Raw genomic sequence first — 20,835 nt, 5'->3', positions numbered from 1 at the left:
CCACATAGTCATCCTCCTACTCTAATCAGATCAAGTTCTTTGTCATACTCGGGAGTGAGCCAAAGGAGTCTGCTACGTGCAGAAATGTTTTTCCCTTCCTTGAGCAATGCAAATTCTTCTGGAAAGTCCTGTATCTGGCATTGTCTAAGGATAAACAACTCTGCCTTTTGATACACATCTGCACTCTGTGAATCTGTGTTGCCAGCCGCCCCATGAAGGGATCGTGCTGTAGCCTCTAGTAACTCAGGATAGCTACTGAATTGGCAGGGATCAGGTTCAAGTTGTAGTTTGTTTTCAGTCAACGATCCGCAAAACACAGATTTCTTAAGTTCCTGAACTTCTTCAGGGCCTTGTCGTTCTGGTGCTTTAGGCCAACAGTTACTAGACTGCATTAAGAAGGTTGGCCCTCGTTTCCATTGGGTCTCTTCAGCTAACTGAGCCAATGATAATCCCCGCGTGATATCATCAGCAGGATTGGCCGCTGAATCAACATAGCACCAAGCTACAGGGTTAAACAACTCCTGAATTTCGGTGACTCTAACTCCTACGAACACTCGGTATCTGCATGAATCAGACTGAAGCCAGGTAAGAACTGTAGTTGAATCAGACCAATACACAAATTGGTGGACATCTAGAGTCAGCTCTTTCTTCAAGACATCTCCTAGCTGAGCACCTGTCAAAGCAGCACATAGCTCCAAACGAGCGATGGATATCTGTTTCCTTGGAGCGACCCGTGACCTTGCAGCCATGAAGATAACCTGCTTGTTACCCTGATCGTCTTCAGAGCACAGATATGCTACAGAGCTGTAGCATCACAAAACACATGGACACTGCGGTTCTTGACCGGATACTGAAGGCTGACACTGTAACATCTTGGCAGGTGGATCTGAGACAATTGTGGGAGCTCGCTCTCCCACTGATGCCAAATGTCTAGTAGACCAATTGGTAGATTTGGGTCATCACATTCTCGTTTTTTGTCCCACACAACGATTGCACGACAATCTCGGCTCTTGTGGTATATGGGATAAGATACCCAAGGGGGTCATAAAGCTTGGCTAAGGTCCGATAGATGTTCTGCATGGTAATTTCCCCCTCTTCTCTCTTGTAGGGTTTGTATACCAACGTGTCTGATCTACATTGCCATATCAATCCGAGAGCATTCTTCTGAGGGTTGACCATTTCTTGAAGGAGACAGATTTCACCACTCTTCGACTTTAACTCAGCAGGAAGGTGGTAAATAACTTCAGGGATGTTACTGGCCCATTGCCTTAACTCGAATCCACCTTCCATAAGATGGCTCTGCAATCGGTTAACCAGCTGTACAGCTTGAGCTTCGGTTGGGACACTCTTGAGGCAATTGTCGACATAGAAGCTACGCTTGACCATTTGACATACTTCATCAGTAGGTTCGAGATCCACTTTTGCATGAGACTGAAGTGCGTAGGTAGCACAACAAGGGCTACACGCCGTGCCAAATAGTAGAACTTGCCACTGGTATACTAGTGCCGGTTCAGATGTCTTGCCATGACGCCACAGAAAGCGTAGGAATGGTTTATCTTCATCAAGGAGACGGACTTGATGGAACATGCCCTTCACGTCACTGCAGATGGCCACAGAATGTTCTCGAAAACGGAGGAGAACTCCCAACAAGCTGGCAAAAGATCATTCAAAGACTGACCCTGGTATCCAAAAGAACAATTGAAGACAATACGGTTCTTTGCATTGTGATGAACCATATGATGTGGTATGTACCACGACTTGGAACTCGGATCACACTCTGCAGATGTCAATGGGGTGACGTAACCTGCCTGCAGCAGTTTCTGAATCTCTGATTCATAAGACGCAGCCATACTGGGCTCTCAAGCTAGTCTCCGCTCTGGCCTTTTTGCACAGTATTGATAAAAACTGCAAAATGCACAAGAATGTTTTCTTGTCTTTTTTTCATTCTGCAACGTAAAAAAATCAGCATGCTGCCACTATTACAGCTGCAAATGCAAATTTTCCTTAACCAAAGAAGACGAACGCCTGATACTGTAGCCCTGCATGGATGAACTTTATTTTTAATGAATATCCAGCTCACGTGGGGAAGACATTGTGCGTCTGTTCCTTAAAGGGGTGGTAAACCATGATTTCACTTTTCTAACTTTAGCTAGTGTGTAATGTTGCTGTTTGAGCATAAACAACATCTGCAAAGTTACAACATTCACAGTTTAAAGCAAAGGGAGATATTTGCTTTAAAAGAAATCAATTTCTAAGGACTACAGCAAACGGCCAGTAGGGACAACTAGACATTCCTCTAGGGTCTCTGACATCACCAGCCCATATATTTACAAAAACCCCTCCTCCGAGAATATTAAATAAGGGGGGCGAGGCCATTTTGTTTCGCCGTGGGGAACAGTTGTTGTGGTTAGTAGGCTGGAGTGTTGTTGCCGCAATGCCGACGAAACGCTGTTATTTTCATCCGGATTGCAGGTCCACTTTGTTCAGCCTTCCTAGGGACGGGGGTGCGTTGCAGTGCTTTTAACATACAACATCATGTTATATGCACTAGGGATGGGTTGCGATTTTCGAATATTCGATTAGTTGATTTAATTATAGAATATCGAATAGTTTGTGCGATTATAGTCCCAAAAAAAATCCCCATGTTTTCGGTGCTGATGTGGTGGTGACGCGTTCATGTAACCAGAGGGAGGCGCTGCCAATAACGCACCTAAAAGCTGTCAGTCAGCTCTCAGGGTTGGGCACGTTTGATGCGGTCCGAGCGTGATTCTTCCCTCCGCCTCCGCAGCGTTGGTCTGGCTTCACACTTAACTTGAACCCTGGTGCGTTTGCGTTCATCTTACGTCATCACAAACGTGCACGGGCATGATAGAAAACAGAAGTGTGCACCCGAGTGTTGTTTGCACATTCACGTGAGTCGTGGCACAGTTCCGAGAGCAACCGAACTCCGTTTGTGTGTTCTCGGGTTCGGTACCTCAGTGCACACCAAGCTCTGTATGTAAGCTTTCACATTACCAATTTTTCATGCGAACCGTGCTCCATTTCGAACTAAACTGCCAGAGTAAAAACACCTTGAGACAACAGAAGAAGAACACATCATCTCACGCACACACTGTAGACTTGTGGCATTTATCGGTTGCGGTAACTTGGGGCGATGTCAAATAACAGTCATATGTTTCAGCATGTTACAATAATTATATGGCTTGAGTTGATATAGCCTATTCCCTCATGAATTAAAGTTTGTTATCATACAGATTGAGAGCGTGAATGGTCTCTCTCCCTCTCTCTGTTTATATGTGTATAGCCTTTACATGTGTGCATGCGGGGGAGGAGTTGCGATTTTTGAATACAAATCGAATAATTCCCAGTGATCTTCGAACATTATTTTTGCTTGAAATGCCCATCCCCAATATGCATGTGTGTATGAGACAGAGGGGAATAGGTCGCATTTGCAGCAGATATATGCTGCCCATCATAAATCAAAGCATGAGACAGACAGGGGTCGGAGGAGAAGACCGGAAAATGTGATCTAATGGACAATATTCGTCTGTATTTGCAATTCATGAGCCGCGTTCAGCTGCGCGAGACAAACAGTGTGAATGCACGACGGGCGCGCTGCACATTTCACGGAGGAAAGCTTCCACAATCTTGGCGAGTTCAATGCAGGATTCTTACAACGGCTTGTCCTGAAAGATGGATTTAAAAACAGAAGCTGTTTACGGGCCACAACCTGCAAGTATGATTTATTTTTCGACTATGTGTATTAGTTCGTATTGTTATTTGTACGTTGTAGCAAGGAAGTACAGATGACAACGCTCATTTGGCTCTGCAAACCAGTTTGTTAAATGCTCATTCATACTTAACGTAATCCGACAAACACCTACTGTTACAAACTCTTTTTTAAATCTCAACAGCGAACTTGGCATTAGTGTAAATTACTCTTTGATTAGAGCTTTTATGTGTTGTTTATCTACAGGCATGCTAAACATGGTTCTGTGTTTGATTTGGCTACTAGTAAAGCCAATTTTTAGTGTTCGTTTTGGGTTAATAGTTCTTGCGACAGATATTTGGCTATAATCGTGCTATAAAATAAAAAATTAACGGTGCAATTCAGTAGCGATCACATGGTTTTATTGACGCCATTGTTTCTAATACTACCCAAAGCACAGTCTACCGGTAAAGGTAAGGGCGTGATGTTTCCGACAAACGTGCACTAGGCGGTTAGCGAATCACAACACACTGGGCCAGCTAACCAATCTGAGCCCATTGCATATTTTTGAGGGACTGGCTTCATACAACCCGGAAACCATCAGACCGTTTTTACGAGGAGGGACAGAGCAGTGTAGAATAAAGGTTATATATATGAAAAATAATGCAATTTTTAAAAAACGAAGCATGAACACATGTTACAGTGCACCCCACAAACACAGTCAAGCCTTCGAAAGAATGTGTTTTACCACCCCTTTAATTTCACCATGGATTTGTTTGTAAACAAGTGACTGGCTTTGCAGACAGGATGAGATTACATGAATGAATGAAGCAACACACTGATAGTATTGCATTGTTACAGATTGTTTGATATCTATTGAATATGTGTACGTGTCTAACTGAACATAACTTAGCATGCTGTCACAGGCTGGAGAATCCTTTATTTGTGGTGTTGTTGGTTCATTGTGCTGCGATTCATGATCAGACTCGGACATGTATGGGCCAGAGCTTGCAAAGCCCAACGTCCCAGGGCCATGTGTTTTCCAGACGGGCTACCAAAACATATCACCGGCCTGTCTATAGATTTAACTTTTTAATAAAAAGCAATGTGAAAGTGAGTTTCCTGGTATTTGGGGTAATAAACAGGTGTCCACCTATAAATCACCATATTTATAATGAAACCATATATATTTTATATTTATTTGTTACTACTGTAAAGCTTTATTAAATTATTATGGGATCTCATTCAATGCTTTAAGAATCTTTAATTTAAAAAAAAAAAGGTTTCTGTATTTTTAAAATAATACAAGACATAACTCACTGCTTAACTTCCATAGTACGATGCATCGTTGAAGAAATCAACTAGCTAGTCACGACTGTTTCCCGAAACCGTATTGTCGCAAATTTGTCGTTCAACCACATTGGTTGATGATGTCACGCAGGTGGTGGAGTAATAACTTCTTTTAATGGATCTGTTTAAGGTTGAATTAATGCTAGATTTGTTGCTATAAATTATGAACGTCATCTGTGGAGTAATTCTAATTTTTCTCAGTTATTTAGCTTTATTTCCAGATTCAATCATTGTCCTTACGTACTAGAGCACGCACATGCGGCATGCACACTCTTTAAAAACGCTGCTTTAAATCTCTTGACAAACTAAAAGATGTAAATGACATTTGTATGTATTCTAAATAAAAGATATCGGTTGTACTGAGTTTCAGCTTGCTTCTTTTGCTCAAGATAAGGATTTATTAAGTCCACATGTCCTGCAAACAAGAAACTATGCTTCTAACCACAGGTCGAGAGCTGTCGTTCCAACCACACAACTTTGTGATGCTGTTTGCGAACATTCATTGGAACTATGGTTTCGGGAAACACTGACTCGTTGAACTATGCTGCTAACAACGGAACTTGCGACCATAGTTGGCTAACGACGCTTTCGGAAAAAGCACCCCTGTATGAGATTTAATAATAAAACAATTTCTTGGTAAATAATTACAGAGTCAACAGGGCTGTAAACAATTGGATAACCTGAATTGCTGGTTTTCAAAAATGTGGTTTAATATCCCAAAGTTACATGCATGGGCGTTGGAGCCAAGGGCGTGGGACAAGACCCACCCACTTTTTACGATCAATGATATTGGACCCACTTACTTTTATCGTCTCTAATTCTCTGTTCACCTACCCCTAACCAATAAACACTTATTAAACACTTAAGATGCTTTATTTCCACTTTTCTAATATTTTCTTCATTTATTTTGAAAATAAATGCCTTTCCGATCTGATATGTGATGAGAAAAGGGAGTAGAGCGAGTTCGGCAAAAGGCAGATTTGAACCTTGGGTCGATTTGCTTTATAACTCAATGCCATGTGTCTTACCCCTACACTACTGCCACTGTCAAAGATAAGGTAATAAGGAATTTCTGTAATCTTGTTTTGCCCAACCAGACGTTTAGCAAACAAGGTGGTATTTTTTGTACTTAATGTAAATGGCTTCTACTCCAGAAAAATTGTTCTGAGAGAGAACCCACCCACATTTTTTTTGCTTCCGACGCCCATGGTTACATGTAAGTTAAGGGTCAAATCAAACAGAAATAGCACATAAAATGTCCACCCAATAGAGAAAAGCTTTGCACGGCAAGAAAATAATTATAAGAAACATTGCTTGTAACACAGGGTTTATTTAATAAATGTCATTAAATGTCAATAAAATGACATTTAAACTCATTACAGAATCAGTTTCTAGAGATTATTTAAAGTGATTACACAAAGTATGAATCTATATGAATATTTGTGTATTGGTATCATAAGATTATTTGAAAAAAAAAAATCTTATATATCCCCTGAACATACCTGAACACCTCCCAAAAATTACAATTAGGCCTAAATGTAAAGCATTTACACACATATAAACAGAGAGAGGGAGAGAGACCATTCACACTCTCAATCTGTATGATAACAAACTGTTTAATTCATGAGGGAATAGGCTATATCAACTCATGCCATATAATTATTGTAACATGCTGAAACGTATGACTGTTATTCAGGCACGTGCAGAGGGGGGGGCTTTGGGTGCTCGAGCCCCTGCCCTTTTTCAAAATGAATCAAAAGTGCCCTTTTTCAGACAAATATCAATGATAATATCGTGGTCAATAAAACTAAATAAATGTGATTATTATAACATGACATTGATGACAATGTATACAATAGTAACGAACGGCTCAAAAGTCGGACAATTTCTGTTGAGGCGTTGCCATAACGCGTTGCTATGGGTTGCGTGCGTTTTTATTGACTGCTGATTTTCCTCTGTTCGGAAGCGGCTCTCGAGCCAAATATAGTCCTTTCAGAGAGTGTGTGGCCTCGCGGGAAAAAAAGTAAACCAATATTTTTTTTCATTCATAATCAGAGCTAATGTGTTGATTTAATTACAAATCTATATATTATATATTTGAAAGTATTACACAATTCACCAATGCCCGTTTGTCATGTATAATACACCAACCAATCGTGATCTGGCAAAGCAAGTTCAAATTCCATTGGGCATGTGAAGTGGAGCGGTAATTTTCTGTTCTTATTCATAAATCGGTTGAAAATTACATGGACAGACGAACTAACGGGCTTTCGATACGGTGCGCGCGTGTACAGAACGGTTATGAATGTAATCTATAACAGTTAACAGTCGGCTTGTTTAAAGCGCGGAACACACTTCAATCCGAGTTCCCACACGAACATATTAAGTATTCAGTCCATTTTATACCGAAATTCAAACGATAAATGCCATTTTAAGGCTCTATTATGTGACGTGACAGAGAGACGCGTATCAGTTCAACTTCAAGCGGCAGCGCGAGTGAACGCGATCATCTCTTCCTAAAGAAATTAATATCTAAAGGTATGTTGAGGATACATTACAACTTATTGAAACGTATCATATGTTGTGTAATCGCTCCATCGGTGTTTCAACCGCGGAAAGACAATAAAACAGCTTGTAAACAAACAATGTCATGTAGAATCACATTTACCTCAGAAGTCATTCAGTGTCCACAGCTGTGAGTTCACTAGAGAGATTAACTCTTTCACTGAATACATGCACTATATTAGCCTATATATTCATTATATTAGCCTATATATATTCATTATATTCCACTTAGCCTGTTAGTGATGTCTTGTTTATTTAATGTATGTTTAAATAAACCTGTCATGAAAATTACAGCCACTAAATTATTATATTTCAACAACGAGTTGGAGAAAAAAATAATAATAATTAGATTTAGATATTAATGCAAAAACTGCCTTATGTGAAGCTTATGAGTGTTGATTTTTATATATCTAAAAATAAATAGCAAATGAATTTAGGCTAATAGTTTGGGCTCTGTTGTTAATCTTTAATAGCAATATGTAGCCTAAGGGCTCCCATATAGTTTACAGCATTATCTTTAAGAAACTTTAAGTTATAACTGAATTAATTTAAGGACAGATACAATTTTTTTTTCATTAAACCACTGTTGAATAAAAATTAATAAAAAGCAATTTTGTAAAACTGCTTTACCGAATCCGTAGCAAACCGTGACTTCAAAACCGAGGTAGGCTACGTACCGAACCGTCAGTTTTGTGTACCGTTACACCCCTAATATATATATATATATATTTACATATTGCCCCTTTTTTACATTTGAGCCCCTGCCTCTGAAGAACTCTCTGCACGGCCCTGCTGTTATTTGACATCGCCCCAAGTTACCGCAACCGATAAATGCCACAAGTCTACAGTGTGTGCGTGAGATGATGTGTTCTTCTGTTGTCTCAGGGTGTTTTTACTCTGGCAGTTTAGTTTGAAATGGAGCACAGTTCGCATGAAAAATTGCTAATGTGAAAGCTTACATACAGAGCTTGGTGTGCACTGAGGTACCGAACCCGAGAACACACAAACGGAGTTCGGTTGCACTCGGAACTGTGCCACGACTCACGTGAATGTGCAAACAACACTCGGGTGCACACTTGTTCAGGAAAAAAAGTAACCAGCACATGCGTTTTAGCCGATTACAATGTCATTAGTTCAATAACATACACGTAAGAGATGATAGTGTTGATGATTTACCTGAGATATGATCGCGAGAGCGAGCCTGCAGTGTATTTGCGCATAGAGTGCAATCAGGGCAGCAAATGAATAGCAATTCACGTCTCCTCAAAAGAGTCTGTTTGCAAGCAGCAAAGCCGCCTTCCAGTGACACACATACGGTAAACCCAAGTGTTGTTTACTCAGCTGCACATAATAACACCAAATTAATAAATAAAAAAAAAAACATATATATATATATATATTGGACCTGCGTTCTGTTTTCTATCATGCCCGTGCACGTTTGTGATGACGTAAGATGAACGCAAACGCACCAGGGTTCAAGTTGAGTGTGAAACCAGACCAACGCTGCGGAGGCGGAGGGAAGAATCACTCTCGGACCGCAGCAAACGTGCCCAGTATAAAACACCTCCCTCTGGTTACATGAACGCGTCACCACCACATCAGCACCGAAAACATGGGGATTTTTTTTGGGACGATAATCGCACAAACTATTCAATATTCTATAATTAAATCAACTAATTGAATATTCGAAAATCGTGACCCATCCCTAATCGGTAGACACCGTTTCGGTTTTCTCTTCTGTCTGTGACTGACTGTAAGAGCTTTCAGATCCAACGCTGACACTGTATCCTGTAGAGACTTCTGCAACCTCTGGAATCCCAGCCTTCACTTCCATACTAAATGTTGATGTTAAACTTGCACTCACAGACCATGAAGATGTGATGGTTATTTTATCTGAGGTTTCAACTTTTTGTTTTTGAGTAATGGAGGAGTTGTTCCTGAAAGTGACGGATTTGTTTTGTTCTACTGTCACCTTTGGTATCAGTTGGTTGATAGTGGGATAGTTGACATCGGTGAGAACTGCTGATTGAACAGCATTGAGAAACATGAATTTCCTACAATTCCCAAACAAAATCTGGAGCCGACATCTATGGCAGTCCTTCCAGAAAAATGCGGCTTTTTTTTGTGATTGTTGCGGGCAAAAAAATCCTTGATTATGCGGCATGTTTTCTTAAAGGTGCCCTAGAATGATTTGAAACAACATTTTAAATTGTTCTCTGGTATCTACATAGAGGGTATATGGCTTATTTAAGGTCAATAATTGTCCAGATACGGTTTTACAGGTCCATTTACAACTCTAGAAATCTCCCCCAGGATGAAATGGTCTGTTTTTGCCTTATTTGGAAGGGTCATGAATATTAATGTGGAGTTCTGCTCTGATTGGCTGTTTCACTGCGGCTCAATGATAGCAGGCACATCTATACTGACCGTCATGACGATGGAGATTAGGAATTAGGCATTCAACCTTATATGTTTGACCCTGTTTCTGACGAAAATGCAGATTTTGAGGAACAACAACATGTTTTGAGATTGGAAATGAACGCTTCTGAATGGTGAGTTAAGTCTTTATTTTAATTAGGAACCTGCAAAATCATTACGTCCATACCAGAACTTCAGCCTAAACGATAACTAGCATATAGCATTAAATATACACATCAGCAGTCACAACTTTAGCATTGTAAAAATATTTTAATTATTGTAATGTGTCCCTGTATGATTTTACAATGATAGCTTCTTCACTTTGAATCACAAACTGATCTGGGTAGCGCTTAAATATGTTGTTTGTACAGTAACGTTTGAGTTTGACAGTAGAGTACTGATTTAAAAGTCGATTTATTTAGCCATTTAGTTATGTAAAATACCTGGATTATACTATTGTTACTAGCATTTTGCGTCAGATCTACAACGGGGATATTATCGTTAATGTTGTCTCTCTAAGAAACTTTCGATGCAATAAGAAATGGTTTAGACAGTCAATGAGTGGATAAAATCACTTACTGCTTGCAGGTATATGGTTGGAATTGCCTCTTTCTTCGAGACACGACCAACTGCAGAACCGCAGAACCATATACGTCACTCACAACAGTCTGATGTGGCGTTCACACCGGACGCGATTCGCGCGAATAATTCGCGCTAATCGCGCGAAGGTGGACGCGTGTACATTTTGAGTTTACTCGCGCGAATCGCTCGTGAAATTCGCGCGAATCGCGCGTGACATTTTTTTTTTTTTTTTTTTTTTTAATATGCAAGAGATCAACAATTACAATTACAAAGAACAAAGAACAATGAGGGTTACAAACAATAAAGCAAATTAAGCTAGCTTAAATGATTTACACCATGAAAGAGTCTTACATGCAATAGAATTATCAGAATTTCTTAACAAGTTTAAATACATATCAAAATCTTTTCTGAAAATAAAAAAGTAGGGAGTTTTTTTTGAAAATTTACACTTATGAATGTAAAATTTAGCACAGTAAAGCAATAAATTAATAATAAATTTACAATGAGTAGGGTCTAACTTCAAAGAATAACCAAAAAACACAATTTTGGGGGTTATACAGAAGTTTGGATATAAATATTTTTTAACAAAATTTGAAAAATCAATCCAGAAGACTTTACAGTAAGTACAGTCCCAAAACAAGTGATTAATAGTCTCTTCATACTGAAGGCAAAAAGAGCAATTGGGTGAAATACTACTGTTAAATTTAGCAAGTTTATGATTTATCGGATAACAGTTATGGATAATTTTAATAGAAACTTCAACAGCTTTATTCGATAAGAAAAATTTTTGTCGAAGAAGCCAAAACTCTTCCCATTCTATATCACTAAATAAGTTATTCCAAAAACTCACACAAGCAGGTAAAGAAATCTGAGATCTATTAATAACTGAACGAATGTCTTTGTTTGACATGGTATTAAAAAGACTTTGGTCAACAAATAATTTTGTGTTGTCAAAAAGAGGAGAATCTAAAGAACCTTTAGGGCCAGACTTTACTAAAGGTATGATGCAGTCGGGAATTGCACCAAACACAATGGCATATTCTCTTGGGGGGACTGGGAAAGAGAATTCTTGCATAAATTGTTCATACACTGTAAAATCCAACAGTTGTTCTTACTAAGACTTTTTTAGTAAACTTTACTTAATGTCCAATAATTTGTTGACCTTACTTAAAACAAGTAAGTAATCTGAACTATTTGCATGCTATGCCTTCGTTACTTAGAAAACTCAAGTAAACATTACTTGACTGGTTTGAGTACCATTTTGCCAAAGCAAAAAAACAAGCGGGTGGACGGGCGGACGGGCAAAGTGTTTTTGAGGCGGGGCAATTTTTTCTAGACTTATCACTCATTTCCTCCACTTCTTCACACCATAATTGTGATTAGTGTTCCCTTTGGTTGGACACTTGGAACTTCATTCATATTATAGTAATTAACTTCCTATTAATGCAGCAATGCAACAAGAAATTGATTTCAAAACAAGGGAAGTAATATATATATATATATATATATATATATATATATATATATATATATATATATATATATATATATATATATATATATATATATATATATATATATATATATATATATATATACACAGTAAAATCCCCAGAGTTAAATTAACACTGCTCAGAGAACATTTGGTCCCACTCTACAGAGTGTTAAAGTAACACTGAATCAGTGTTAAAGTTAATGAGATAATTGAGAGATTAATTAAGTGATGATTGGCCATTAGTGATGAAAACCTGATGATAATGAGTAGAATCACTGAAGGAAAGAGAAAAAGAAAAACACAAGAACTGCGACTGACTATAAAAAAGACATTAAATCTCTGAAGATCTCAGCAGAGGAGGATTAAACAACTCCACAAACAGCATTACCAGCTTCACACATTACTAACCAGACTGACTTTATTTCTGTCAGACGTCTCTTATTGAGAATTAACAAATGTTTTGTTTGATTTTGTTGTGAAAATTGTTAGTTTTTAATGTGACCATCATGGTGATCAGTGTTTTCTTTAGTTGGGCAGTTTGATGACTTTTTAACATTAGTGTTTCTCTGGCTACTGTAACTGAGTTTGCTATAGCAAGAAAAGCAAGAGTAAACACAATCAGATGCTGTCGGCTGCTCGATGATGAGAATATGATCATTGTATAATGATTTAATTCATTGATTTTATGACTGAGTATGAGCAATATACTATTCACTTTTTTTATTGTGATTTTAGAAAAGATCCAACACTGTTTTAATCAGAAAAGCTGAATAAGTTTTGCAACCGATTGTACACTAATCGTTTCTAACTCCTGCGAGATGAACTCACACACAGACATCAAGAGTCTGCCTATGAATCTCAACAATGGTGACATGCTTCATGCCACAATGCATTCTGGGAGCCATAGATGAGTTTTGCGTGATGCACCCAGAATGCATTGTGGCATGAAGCATGTCACCATTGTTGAGATTCATAGGCAGATTCTTGATCTCTGTGTGTGAGTAAAACTCGCAGGAGTTAGAAGTGCTTATTGTGTGATGTGTTATTAAACCGCAGTACAAATCTTACGTACATTTTTTTTGATAATTGTTTAGTTTCTCTGATGATAACATTGCTGGATCTTCTGCCCTAGAATCACAATGCTCCTATAATCAATGACTTTCAGGGGATCAGCAAATAAGGCACTATATGATGATAACAACTGTATCATAAACAACAAGCGTCAAGATTTTCTTGCCATTTTCACCGTAACGAACAGTTACAGCAGCCAGAGGAAAAACTTATGTTGGCAAGTCAAGGGTCAAGAGCCCAATTAAAGCAAACACTAATCACAATAATGGTAACTTCAAACAACTTTAATTTTCAATAAAACATCAACATCTAAACCTCAATAAGAGCTTCTGTAGTCATCTGATAGAAATAAAGTCAGTCTGGTTAGTAATGTGTGAAGCTGGTAATGCTGTTTGTGGAGTTGTTTAATCCTCCTCTGCTGAGATCTTCAGAGATTTAATGTATTTTTAATAGTCAGTCGTAGTTCTTGTGTTTTTCTTTTTCTCTTTCCTTCAGTGATTCTACTCATTATCATCAGGTGTTCACCACTAATGGTCAATTATCACTTAATTAATCTCTTAATTATCTCATTAACTTTAACACTGATTCAGTGTTACTTTAACACTCTGTAGAGTGGGACCAAATGTTCTCTGAGCAGTGTTAATTTAACTCTGGGGATTTTACTGTGTATATATGTAATATTTGTCCATTAATGATATAGAACATAACTATTTTTCATGTCAAATAATGACCTTTTAACATTTTTTTTGCTGATATTTATGGCCTAACCTTTTAATTGAGTTGATATAATACCTCTATGTTTGTCACAATATCATTTGACCATGCTCGAGTGTGTCACACACACACTTCAACATTCAGCATGCAAAACACAACAATGGTAACAAGGATTTTTTTATTTATTTTTTTATTTTTTATTATTAATACGACCTTTACTATTTTACTTGCTGTCATTATTGGGGTTATACTGACAAAAGACAAATAGTAAAATAAAGGCAAAAATAGTAAAACGAAGCAATTAATTTATTCATGCCACAATGCACTCTGGGAGTACACTTCCTCAGATCCCAGATAGAATTAAGTTGACAAAACTTAAACGGTTTAAGTAAGAACAACTTAATGCAATTAAGTAATGCTTACTTAATTGAATTAAGGCAACAAGTTTGCACAATTTAATTAAGTAAACTGAACTAATTCGTTTTTACAGTGTATGTAAAAAGGACACCACGATCATCTAAAAGCTGACTGACTAATAATATATTTTTATCAAACCAGTTGTGAAGAAAAAGAGATTTATTTTTATATCTAATATTTTTATTATTCCAAATAAAGTAGCTATGAGGAGAAAAATTATAATTATATATAAGTGACCAACTTATTAAAGCCTGTTTATGGAAGCAAGATAAAGATAAAGGTATTTTAGAGATGTCAAAATTGCAGCGCAATAAAAAATTTAAGCCTCCAACAGAATTAAATATATGATTTGGAATAAAATTCCAACAAGATGTAGGGTTGTTTAAAAATGTTTTTATCCATTTAACTTTAAATGAATTATTAAGAGTAGAAAAATCTACTAACTCAAACCCCCCCATAGCCCGGTCAGCTAACATAACACTTTTTTTAATCAAGTGAGTTTTAAAATTCCAAACAAAGTCGACTATAATTTTGTCCAGCATTTTACAAATTTCTACAGGGACATCCAGAACCATTGCAGGATAGATAACCCGAGATAAACCATCTGCCTTAGACAGTAACACTCTACCTGTTATTGACAGATCACGCTGTAACCAAGAATTTAATTTATGTCGTATAGGTTCAAAGTTGAGCTTTGATCTCTTTTTCTGATCTTTACATATAATGATACCTAGATATTTAACTTCAGATTTGACTGGGATGTCACAAATTTTAACATCAGTACAATCTTTTATAGATAAAAGTTCACACTTATGGATATTAAGACATAAACCAGAAGCGGAGGAAAAAAACCTAATTTTGTCTAAGACTAACTGAACTTGATCTTTATTTTTTTTTAAAAGAGTTGTGTCATCAGCTAGTTGGCTTATTAATATTGACCGATTTGCCACAGAGATACCTTTCAAATTACTATTTTGAAAGTGGATGGCTAAGAGTTGCATAGGAAGCAGAAAAAGATAAGGCGAGATAGGGCAGCCTTGACGAATGCCTCTCTCTATGTTGAACCTATGAGTAGTACCATGTTGTAATTTAATTGAAGCATTGGCATTATTATACAAAGTTTGAATTGCACTAATAAAATTAGGGCCAAAACCAAAAATATTCAAGGATTTAAGAATAAAAGGAAATTCAATGGAATCAAAAGCTTTATAAAAATCAAGAAAAAGCAGAAAACTGTCATCCAAAATCAAATCTGAGTAGTCTAAAATATCAAGAACAAGTCTAATATTGTTTGAAATAAGTCTGTCTGTCATAAAGCCCGATTGACATTCATCTATTAGATCATCTAAGACACATTTAATCTTTTTAGCAAAAATCATGGCTAAAATTTTATAGTCATTATTCAGAAGACTTATAGGTCGCCAATTTTCCAATTGAGAGTGGTCTTTTTGAGGTTTAGGGATTAAATTTATAACACCCTGAGTCATAGACGGTGGAAGACTACCCTTTTTGAGGCTTTCCAAATAAACATTGAAAAGAAATGGTGAAAGATGATTTGAGAATTTTTTATAGAATTCTGCGGTCAAACCATAATTTCCTGGAGATTTATTAAGTTTCAATTTGTCAATGGCCTCAGAAATATCTTGAATTTGAATAGGAGCGTCACATAAATTACTTCCAATGTCATTAATTTTAGGTATAAGGTCCATATCAAGGGAGTTAAAGAATAAATCCAAATTCTGTTGAGAGTATCTAGAGCGATAAAGATCTTTATAAAACTCTTCACAATAATTAGAAATGTCTTTATAATTGTTTAAAACCACATCATTTATCTTAAGACTACTTATAGAATTTAGATGACTTCGCTGTTTCTCTAATCTAAAAAAATAGCTGGAATTACGTTCTCCCTCCTCTAACCACCTCCTTCTTGAGCGAACAAAAGCACCCTTAGCTTTTCGAATATACAAGTTATCTAATGAATTCTGAAGTTCAACTAATTCTGATTTCTGGTCAACAGATAAATTCTCAAAAGGAGAGCAGGAGAGGTAGACAAGTCTTTTAACAATATCAAGTTCCTCTGCTTTATATTGCTTAGCTTTTTGAGTTCCAGCTCTGACTAAAAGTAATCTAACATTATATTTTAGCAATTCCCAATTAGAACCAAAATTATCTTCGGAATGAGCTTTGTTAAGAAAAAAAGTAATCTTAGATATGACAGATCGACAAATTTCTGCATCTGCAATAAAGCAGAGTTAAGTTTCCAGTATGAATTATACGTTCTCGAGTAAGAAGAAGGGCTATCAAAAGATAAAATGATAGATTTATGGTCAGACAAAGGAGAAGGCAATATTTCAACTCTATTGACAAAATTGGATAAAGAGTCCGATATTAACCAAAAATCAATTCTAGATCTAAGTGAACCTGAATTATTAGACCAAGTAAACTGTAACGCATGAGGATGTTTTTCTCTCCAAATGTCAATTAAACCAAAACGAGAGATAAAACCACAAAGGCCTGAAGAACTATCTGATAATCTAGGTGGTGATCTATAAAAATTATTATTTAAAGTTTGATTAAAGTCTCCACCCAAGAGAATAAACACATTAGGATATTTGGATTTAAAATACTCTAAATGTGTTTCAATTGAATTGAATAATTTGAGGTTATTTTTTGTGGAATTAAATCCATAAACATTGCCCAGGACAAAGAAAAAATCATTTAAGGTAACCAATAAAAAAAGAAAGTGGCCTTCAGGATCAGATATTGTTTCTATTATCTTACCCCTAAATTTGTGCTTCAAAGTTAAAACACCTGCTGATAAATTTGAACCAAATGAAGAAAATAACTCATCACCCCACTGTGATTTCCAAAATTTAACATCACTAACATTTGCATGTGACTCTTGTATAAAACAAAAATCAGTATTAAGCGAATTCGCATATAAAAAAATAGCTTTACGTTTAACATCATTACGTAACCCTCTTACGTTAACTGAGCAAAGAGAAAAATTTGGAAACATTGAACAATGACACCAGAACTGTATCAAAAAGTGAATCAGCCCATGGGCTCCTAAAAATAGTAATAATGAAAAAATCCTCTTGTAAACAAAACAAGATTGGGATCATCCAAGAAAAAAATTAAATATAATAAAATAAATAAATAAAGAGATTGGAAAATATTAATAATATAAAACAAGGAAACAACAAAGAAAACACAATAAATAATTATCAAAAAGTATATATAAAAAAATAGACTTTTAAATAGCCTACATTCTAAATGTCCGACTTTAAAGTTAGTATTTTGTAGGTTAAAAAAAAAGTCATATTCTTAGGTCAAAAAACGCGGTGAAAAAAGCAGACCAAAACAGCAAATCAGATCAAGATCAAATTCCCTCGGTGACCTCAGTATTTTGTAGAGCAAGTTCTTTACCATCAATGTACGCCTTTGGACCAACGAAGTAAGCGCGACGTCCTTGTTGCCGAGCTTTCTCGACCAGTGGCCAAAGTTTGTTGCGCTGTTCTCGATCCTCGGGGGACAGATCTTCTGCGAACCGTAAATGGTGTTTTGCCAGATAAGGAGAGTTCTTTGCAGCTTTCCAGAGCGCATCACGAAAGTGACGCATTGTGAATTGTAGAATGATCCCTCGAGGTTTTTGACCGGAGGACTGACCATTCTCGCTCCTCACTTTACCCAAACGGTGTACCACATCGATGAACTCCTGAGCTTTGCCAGCAGAGGTTGGGACGACAGCCTCACAAATCTCCAATACTTTCTGTCTGATGTTTTCTCCTGGTTGTTCGGGCAAACCGTAAAGGCGCAGATTCCATCTTCTCTGGTATCTCGAAAGATCCTGTACTTTGTTTTCCAGCTCACCGATTTTTTTTTCCGCAGTTGTGACCCGTTTATCAACTCGCTCCACTTTTACCTTCACATCCTTTATTTCTTCTGTCAGAAATTCAACTGACATTTTCACCTCCTCGATGCCTTTATCAAGGATGTCGGCTCTTCCATTAATGACGGACTTGAGAGATGTTATAATTACCGTGGCTAAAGGAGACTGCAGGTCATCCTCGCCATTAGCATCATCATTTCTGCCTCTTTTGTGCATTGGTTCCTTCAACGGAGTTTCAGGTAGTGGAACGAGTGCGCCTGGGTCTGATTCTAAGTCCACCGTAACACAAGCACCGAGGCTTAACGAGGAATCCATCGATTTAGTTTTACGTTTTTTATCTTTTGTCATACTCCAAAAAGTTCTTCTGAAAGTAGCCTACAGTCACGGCACTGACAAGAAAGATTAAAATAACGACTGAGATCGAGCCGTGTTACCAGTTAAGCTGTCCACGTAAACTTCAGAGAGACAAAAAAAAATAATAAAAAAAGTAAAAAAATATTTAACAAAAGATCCCCTAACTGGTCAGAAAGTGCTTAAAGTAAAAAGTAAATGCAATATTAAACGAAATGCACTGAAGTTTACAAGCAAATAGAAAGAAGTTCAAGGACCGATTCACTCGAGATGTCAACTTCACGCCGCCATTTTCCGCCCCCTCATCGCGCGTGACATTCACTGCACAACAGATGCGAATTCGCGTCATGGGCGGGGCTTCCGCCAGCAGCTCGTCTCGTTGAGAAATGGCTGACATGGGCTGTGTTTACATGTCTTTTTTTTTGTTCATATCTACTGTTAATGTGTGACAAAACGTAGTTTTAAGACTTTTTCAGTCGATAATGTAGTTGTTTAAAGCTCAAATCTGTGGTTTATTTACATAAACAGTGCCTATTTGAACATTTTATCTGCCGTTGTCGGAGCTGTGAGCTCCAGCGGACAGCGCGCTCAGCGCACGTGAAAGCCGGCGAGGGCAACCTTTCCTCGGCCAGTCCTTCTGCCGTCTACCGCTGGCTCTGATGTCTCTGTGGTGTGTCTCGAGCTATAATTCGTCTTGTAACAGCCGATCTTTGGTCTCATGGATCTATAATTTGTTCCCTGGCAAATCGTTTAGGCTGAGGGCAAAGATAAGTTTCATTACTTTATATTTTTAGGCTATAACTGTACGTTGCAGTTGTAACGTTAGCCTACTAGCACTGACTTTGAATGTTTGATTGCATTGTTTGCTTTATTTCATGTATAGCTTGTTATACATTACTTATACTTTTGTATTATTGATCATACATAAACTTGCATTTAACAAAAAGAGACTGGGTTGTGTTTCATGTCATTTAATGTTATCACAGTGATAATCATATTGTCTGAACCAGATATTAATATACAGATTTTCTCCTCATTGTTGTCACTACTAGAACAAGCTCCTGATTGGTTAACGCGGCGCGAAATATCCGCCAAAGTTCAGATTTTTCAACTTGAGCGTTTCGCGCGAATCGCGCGTTCAAAACGCACAATTCGCGTCCTTCGCGTCGCCTCAATGGCATTCTGCGAGATGAGGCGGCGAGATTCGCGCGAATCGCGCCGCAGAATGCCATTTCGCGTCTCTGCATTGACTTAACATGTAAATCACTCGCGCGAATCGCGTCCGGTGTGAACACACCAGGAGAGCAACAGCACCACGCCACAGTGACGTCACTCACAACAGTCTGAGAGCAACAGCACCACACTACGGTCTCATGCCGGAAGTGGGCGGAGCTGATTTATCTTCGTATACATTGCTCATGGAGCAATCATACATTGGAGCGTTTCAAACCCAAGTTTAAAACCATGTTAATAATGTCAAGTGTTTTATTAATACGTTCTAATTGTAGAGATATAGATAGATAGATATACTCACTTTTCATTAATAGTACATAGTTAAATCATAAAAATACACACATTACACATTGAATTTATATATATAATGCAAGTTATATATGTAATGTAAATTAATATATATATATATACAAAATGTAAGTTTATATATATATATATATATATATATAAACCCCATTGCAACGTTTTGTTAAGGATTTTTAAAGTAAAAAGTTTCTATTTATATTATGTCTTTAAAGATTATATTAGATCAATTGAACATAAAGCTTAAAACACTAAAAATGAAAACAAAGATTGAGCATTTGAACATTTATTTATATGACAAAATATTTTTTACTCAAACATTTCAGAATGAACCTTTTTTCATAGTACATAATACACATTACACAATTCAACACTGGAATGCATAATTCAAGCAGATTCAGATTAATCAAATCCCAAAACAACACACAAAAATTATTTACTTCCCCAAAGGCATCATATACTAGCTGGGGTTTGCTTTAAAAAAATACACAATCAGACCAAAGAGAATATATTGAACTAGGTTCAAAGTTATTGCACAGCAGGTACATGACAAATTAAATCAAATTAAATCTCCATAAATATACAATTAATTCTGAGACTCCTTTTGTCCAAACACTTAAAAAACACTAAAGACTCTTTGGTAAGTTGTTGGTCAACCATTTCAGCCTGTGAAAGTTGAAGGGCTTTTTCCTGGTCTTCCTCTTTCAGTTTCAGAAAGCACGGCTCCTCCACGAA

This window comes from Gobio gobio, assembly GCF_949357685.1.
Source record: "Gobio gobio genome assembly, chromosome: 2".
NCBI classification, from domain to species: Eukaryota; Metazoa; Chordata; class Actinopteri; order Cypriniformes; family Gobionidae; genus Gobio; species Gobio gobio.
The sequence above is the reverse complement of the archived record's forward strand: the minus strand, read 5'-3'. Positions refer to the sequence as shown.